This window comes from Ceratotherium simum, chromosome 37 (genome assembly GCF_057802395.1).
Source record: "Ceratotherium simum simum isolate JZ-2026a chromosome 37, ASM5780239v1, whole genome shotgun sequence".
NCBI lineage: Eukaryota > Metazoa > Chordata > Mammalia > Perissodactyla > Rhinocerotidae > Ceratotherium > Ceratotherium simum.
In genome coordinates, this window is record NC_141936.1 from 10835891 (window position 1) to 10843338 (window position 7448).

Here is a 7448-nt window from a genome sequence, read left to right on the forward strand (position 1 = left end):
AGTGAATGGTAAGGGAGGATATCTTACTCTTTGCGGGCTGCTATAACAAAATACTATAGATTGGGTGGCTTATAAACAATGGAAATTTATTTCTCACAGTGCTGGAGGCTGGGAAGTCCAAGATCAAGGCTCTAGCACATTAGGTATTTGGTGAGGACTTCCTGGTCCATAGATAGCCACCTTCTCACGGTGACCTCACATGGCTGAAGGGGGTAAGGGAGCTCTCTAAGGTCTCTTAAGGCACTAATCCCATTCATGAGGGCTCTACTCTCAAAACCTAATCACCTCCCACAGTCCCCACTTCCAAATACCATCACATAGGAAGAATAGGTTTCAACATATAAATTTGGGGGGACAAAAACGTTCAGTCTATAGCACAGGGCCTCTGAAGAGGTGACATTTAAGCTGAGATTTGACTGCCTTCAGCCGTGTAATGAGGAGGAAGAAGAGCATACCTGAAAGGGAACAGGTAGTGCAAAGGCCCTAAGGCATGAAGATACTTGGCAATTTCAAGGAACTGAAAGATCAGTGTGGCTACAACAGAGTAGACAAGGAGAAGAATTATTTGAAAAGATACGGGAGAGGAGCCAGATCATGTAGGACTTTATAAGCTATAGTAAGGAGTTTGGTTAGAATTTAATTTGGTTATATTTTTTTCCCAATATTGTAGCCAGCATTCAACATGGATCTCAACGATCTTAAGCTCCTGGTGTTCACACCTATGTATAAGTCCCTCCCACACTGACCTGGGGTTGGCTTGTATGAACAATAGAATAAAATAGAACTGGTGATTAGTCCATGACTTCTAAGGGTAAGTCATAAAGACATTGCAGCTTCTGCCTTTGTCTTTGGGATCACTTTGGGGGAAGCTAGCTGCCATATTGTAAAGACACTCAAGCAATCTCATGGAGAGGCCCATGTGGAGAGGAACAAACTTGCCAGTAGCACCTTGCCAGTCATGTGAGTGGTCTTCCAGCCCTAGGAAAGTCTTCAGATGACTGCAGCCCCAAGCAACGTCTTACTGACTGACTCTAAGCCAGAATCACCCAACCAGTCTACTCCAAAACATATATTTTTTTTCATGAAGTGCCTGAAAGTTGCAAGACACTTCACCCCTAAATCCTTCAGCATGCATCTCCCAAGAATAGGGAACTTCTCCTACATAAACCAAATGAAAAAATTAATAACAATTCCTCAATATTATCTAATATCCATTCCATATTCAGATTTCCCAGTTCTCCAACAGATATCTCTCTGAGACTTGGGATTTATTTTAATTGTGATGATAATTCATGAATAGGGCTTAAGCAAAAGACTGGCATGGTCCAGTTTTCATCTTTAAAAGTTCACCCTGGCTTCTGCGTGGAGAATGGATTGAGGGGCTATCTTAGTTTCCTGGGGCTGGTATAACAAATTATCACAAACTTGGTGGTGTAAAACAACTGGAATTTATTCTCTCATGGTTCTGGAGGCCAGAAGAAGGAAATCAGTAGCCCTGGGCCAAAAGTCAGGTGTTGCTTCTTCCAGCTTCTGGTGGCTGCTGGCTTTCCTTGGCTTGTGGCTACATCACTACAACCTCTGTCTGTGTCATCACATTGTCCTCCTCTTCTCCATGTGTCAAAGCTCCCTCTGCCTCTTTTTTATAAGGACACTAGTGATTGCATTTAAAGCGCACCCTAATAATCCATGATAATCTATCTCAAGATTCTTGGCTTAATCGCATCTACAAAGACCCTTTTTCCAAATAAGGTAAGATTTACAGGTTCCAAAGAAAAGGACCTGATATCTTTGGCAGACATTATTCAGCTTACCACACAGGCACAGAGTGGAACTGGGAAGACCATTGGCAGCCATTGCCCATGTCCTGGTGAGAGATATCTATGTCTTGGACCAGGATGGTGGAAGTGAAGAAAGAGCACAGTGGACAGATTCAGGGTAAATTTTTGAGCTCCAGTTGCTAATAGATTTGATGGGGAGAGGTGGGAGGTGTGGGAGGAGTGAAAGAAATCAAAGAATCCCTGGGGCCTGCCTGGTACCAGCTAATCTCCACTAACTGGGTTGTCACTTCCTTGAGATCCCAAAGCCTTTCATTGTCTCATCACCTCGAGTATGCAGCTGTGGCTTTTCTTACATTAGGTCTACATAATTGTTTAACTGAATTGTAAAGAGATATTGTAAGTGAACATAAGTGAGTCCATCTTGTTACGCTAAATGGCCCTACTCCCTCCTCTGTGTGACTACTCGCTGCTCTGCACATACTCTAAAAAATTCACATGCTCTCCTGATTTATGGCCTCCACTTATGTATGTACTCCATGATACCTTGATAAATTAAAACTTTGTTCTATGAGTTTCTCTCCAGGAACAGGCTGACCACAGGTGGGAAACACACCTACAAGGTATCCATCACAGCTGACAGAAGAATGGAACAATAAAAGACCCTGGAGTCCATCATGCCTGAAGGAAACTCCTTTCTTACTGCCCATTTTCCCTATATAACTACCTCATGATTCTGTAATTTTTAAGATGGTTTTTTTTGAGACATTAGTCTGCCATCTTTCTGATTACGCCAGCTAATCAAATTAAAACTTCCTTTCCTAATCCCTAACTTGTTGTGATTAATTGGCTGAGATCCCAGCAAGCAGACCAAGCCCATTGCTTGGTAACAATATGGGGTTCAGAGCATCAATTATCATCTTTGCCAGAGTGTAGCAATGTGCAGAAATGTCAGAAAACTCTTTGGGTTTTTCCTCTTTGAGCACTAGTGATCCAGTCTGAACCTCTCAACAGAAACTTGTTCTCAAATTAGGGCTCCTGCTTTTCCCCTGTCTGATCTGAGTGGCTGCAGTAAGGAATCCAGAGAAATCTCTGAAAAGATATTTTACTAACAAGCAAAAGCAATTTGTGTGTAGTTTTTCTTCGTTTAAACGTCTTGGGTACTGCTATTGTGTTTATTTTTTATTTTTTTTTTTTAGAAACATCACTTTTATTGACAAGTTAGGGCCACAATGGGCAGCTTCACAGAACAACAGAAATAAGACAGTCTCAAGACAACGGAGTATAAAATTGCAGCAGACAGGTTAATACTCTTCACCATCTCCCTCAGCACTATCTGCTCCAACCTCCTTGTAATCCTTCTCAAGGGCCCTCATGGGGCTCAGAAAACTCTCCTTCCTCCATGCCTTCACCCACATACCAGTGAACAAAGGCACGCTTGGCATACATCAGGTCAAACTTGTGGTCCAGGCGAGCCCAGGCCTCAGCAATGGCTGTGGTATTGCTCAGCATGCACACAGCTCACTGTACTTTGGCCAGGTCTCCACCAGGTACCACAGTGGGAGGCTGGTAATTAATGCCAACTTTGAAGCAAGTGGGGCACCAGTCCACAAACTGGATGGTATGCTTGGTCTTGACAGTGGCAATGGCAGCACTGACATCTTTGGAACTGCATCACCATGGCACAACAGGCAACAAGCCATGTATTTACCATGGTAATGGTCGCATTTCACCATCTGGTTGGTTGGCTCAAAGCAAGCATTGGTGATCTCGGCTACAGTAAGCTGTTCATGGTAGGCTTTCTCAGCAGAGAGGAAAGGGGCATATGTGGCCAGAGGGAAGTGGATACAGGGATAGGGTGCCAGGTTAGTCTGGAATTCTGTCAGATGGACATTCAGGGATCCATCAAATCTGAGGGAAGCAGTGATGGAGGACACAATCTGGCTAATAAGGTGGTTAAGGTTAGTGTAGGTTGGGTGCTCAATATTGAAGTTTCTATAACAGATGTCATAAATGGCCTCATTGTCTACCATGAAGGCACAATCAGAGTGCTCCAGCATGGTGTGGGTGGTGAGGATGGAGTTGTAGGGCTCAACTACAGCTGTGGAAACCTGGGGGGCTGGGTAAATGGAGAACTCCAGCTTAGAATTCTTGCCATAATCAACAGAGAGGCACTCCATCAGCAGGGAGGTGAATCCAGAACCAGTTCCCCCACCAAAGCTGTGGAAAACCAGCAAGCCCTGAAGACCTGTGCACTGGTTGGCCAGCTTCTGAATTCAGTCCAAGACGAGGTCAATGATCTCCTTGCCAATGGTGTAGTGCCCATGGGCATAGTTATTGGCAGCATCTTCCTTGCCTGTGATGAGCTGCTCAGGGTGGAAGAGCTGGCGGTAGGTGCCAGTGCAGACTTGATCAATGACTGTGGGTTCCAGGTCTACAAACACTGCCCTGGGCACATGCTTGCCAGCGCCCGTCTCACTGAAGAAGGTGTTGAAGGAGTCATCTCTTCCCTCCATGGTCTTGTCACTTGGCATCTGGCCATCAGGCTAGATGCCATGTTCCAGGTAGTAGAGTTCCCAGCAGGCATTGCCGATCTGGACACCAGCCTGGCCAACGTGGATGGAGATTCACTCACACATGACTGAGACTGGTAGGACTCCAAGGGTCTGGAGGAAGTGAGGGGACGGCAACAAGGCTCTCCCAGTAACAGTCTACCGAGGAGTCCGGGAGAGAAGTAGTCTGTTATCGTGTTTAAATTCATCTGGTCTTACTGATTGTTTTAAGACCAACAGCTAATAGGCTGTGAAAAGCATTGGTAAGCATATCATTTGCTGATAGCTTTATCTTCAATATAAATGTGACTAAGGGCTTTCATCCATTTTTATACCTTAAACAAAGAAGTTTAAGACCAAAAAAATCTTCTTTGAAGCCAGTAAAAACAATGCTTAGCCACAGCCATATTCTGTGCAAGTATAAATGTTAAACATCTTTTACTCACTTTATCTTAATGGTAATGAATCAACTTTCAGAAGATAGCCAATTATTAGAAGTCTATCTTAGGTTGACTAGTATTGTTTGCTTTCCTTGGCTCTTACTAAAATAACCCTAAAGAAAGAAATGAGTGTCTATTTCACTTATTTACTCACTTCAAATATGGATACCAAAGAGATTTGCTACTTCCAAAACAAATCTCTCCCTCCCCAGTTCTCCCTGGCTGGGAAATCTGACCTTCCTTGCCAATCTCCCACAAGTACAAGTCTTCATGTGGCTCCACAAAGGCCGGAGGGACACAGAGCCTCAGAGGGATGTTCCTGCTTCTCTCAGCCCCAGGTGAAGGTTGTCATGCATGTCAAGAGCTAGTCCCCAAAAATAGCTCCACCCATTCACAAAAGTGCACAATGGAGGGAATAAAATCACCACTCATAGCCTGGGATACGCCTTCTGCAGATTTCACGCAAATCCACTTCCTGCTCCTTTCGACTGTACCTACTCCTCCCTACTCTCCCCATTCCTGGCTCTTTAGCTCAGCCTCTGCTACTCCACCCTGGCCTCTCCTGGCTCTGAAGATCCACTGTGGAGCATCCCTCTAGCTTGACCTCAGGAGTGCTCCTAGGACCCAATTCAGGCATTCCCTTTCCAACCCCAGGATTCGGGGGTTCAGGTTAGAGATACTTGGACTTTCCATTGCGTCTCAGGGTGGCTTCCTACCTGGGGCAGAGGATGGGGAGCAGAGGGAACAGGAATTAGGCGTTAATCATTCAACAAACGCTGAAGTCTCCTACATGCTCAACCATGTCCAATGCACTGGAGATCCAAAGGTGAACTGGCCATAATCTCTGCCCTCAAAGAGTTTACAGTCCGGTAAGGAGGTGGGTGGAGAAGGGACACAATAAAGCAGTAATTTCGTTAAATATAGTGTGATGGGTGATACAATGGATGGATGCACACATCACTCTGGGAGCACAGGTGATGGGCACTCAATTCAGTATCAGGAACAGAGAAAATATGGGGGTCAGGGATAGGGTTGCCAGATTTAGTAAATAGAAACAGGATGTTCTGTTAACTTTGAATTTCAGATAAAGAATGAATAATTGTTTCATGTGTGTCTCACATAAAATTTGGGGTATACTTATATTTAAAAAGTATTCATTGTTTATCTGAAATTCAAATTGACTGAGCATCCTATGTTTTTATTTGCTAAATCTGGCGCCCCTACACCTGAGAGCAGGGTCCTGAGGAGAGTGGTGCCCTCAGTCCACTGTGAGCCCTCAGATGGAGCTGATAGAAAGCCCTCCTTGGGAGCTGGACCTCTCCTACCCGAGACTATTTCCCCCACTTCGTCCTGCTTCTCTTTGCTTGCTGGCTGGCTCCTCTGATATCCCCCTCCTGCCCTCATTTCTGGGGAAACCTCAGCTCCAAATTCATTCAATTACCTGCCTGTTTCTATTGACAGTCCATTAAGGACAAAGCTTCCTGGGGCGAGCTTGGCACTCTCTTCCAATGAGATTCTGGTATCTGTTCACACTCCTCACTACTCAAAGCGTGGTCCAAGGACCAGCAGCATCGGAATCACCTGGGGGCTTTTGAGGAATGCAGAATCTCCAGCCCCGCCCCAGGCCCAGTGAATCAGACTCTGCATTTTAACAAGATTGCAGGTAATTCATGCACATAAAAGTCCCAGAGGCCGCTAAGATTTTTGGAAGGATGATCCTAATTCCCCCTTTGAACTCAGAAAGGTAGAAGAAAGTTCTTGCCTCTCAGGCTTGGGAAAAGAGAGTTCTACCTCCCCCCACTTCCTTAGGAGTGCCCCTGAGATGGCTGTCTTCACTGCCCAACCATTTCACAGGTGGCGTGAGGCCCGCTCAGCAAAAGGATGGAGAAAAAAGGAAGGGAAGGGTCCTTTGACAAACTGCTTATCTTAGCCCAATTCCACCCTTGGCCAGACGCTCTTCAGGCTAAGAAGTCCAGTTTATGCTCAGCTAAATGAAGGCCATAGAGAAGGGGCTTATGTCTTTGCCCCTCAGGTGTGTCACACGAGCTCTCCTTCTGTCTCTGTTCAAAAAACTGAGGACATAACCCAGCAGAAAGCAGGACCTCACTGAGGGTCAGTGTGGCAGGAGGTGGGGGGAGCTGGAACGGGCAGAACGCTTGGCAAAGTGTGGTCTGCGGTGGATGTTAAAGGATACCTGGGCCCCACCCCAGAGCTACTGAACCAGAATCTTCAGGGATGGGGCTCAGGAAGCTGTGTTTTAACAAATGCCTGCAGTGATTTTCATGCGAATAAAGTTCGGGTGCCTAAGAAAATGTCTCTTCAACTCCAAGATGGAAAATTAGATATTGGGCATGACAGGCCCCCAGTTACGTCTTCTACCTGCTGCCCAGATCATCTGAACACCAGACTATTTTCTGGTTCAGTCCAGCTCACGGCTGTGAGGGAAGGTGCGCCACTGAATAAAAACCAAATAGAGGTGGACCAGCTGAGGCAGCAGGTACAGGTGCTAACACACCGCGAGTTCCCAACAGTGAGGGGGATGGAAACTCTTCATAGGCCACGAGAGAGTTCATGGGGTGGGTGTACATGGATTATACACACACGCCTAATGCCTCATCAAATGCCGCAAATTTTATTTCTCTTTGGTAAGTTCTCCCTTTAATTTTGACACAGACTTGAAT

General features: G+C 45.6%; 1 pseudogene; it reads right to left on the reverse strand.

The window, feature by feature from the left end:
- Positions 1-3079: 3079 nt before the first annotated feature.
- Positions 3080-4414, reverse strand: LOC101389455 (tubulin alpha-1C chain-like; annotated as a pseudogene).
- Between the last annotated feature and the right edge of the window lie 3034 nt (positions 4415-7448).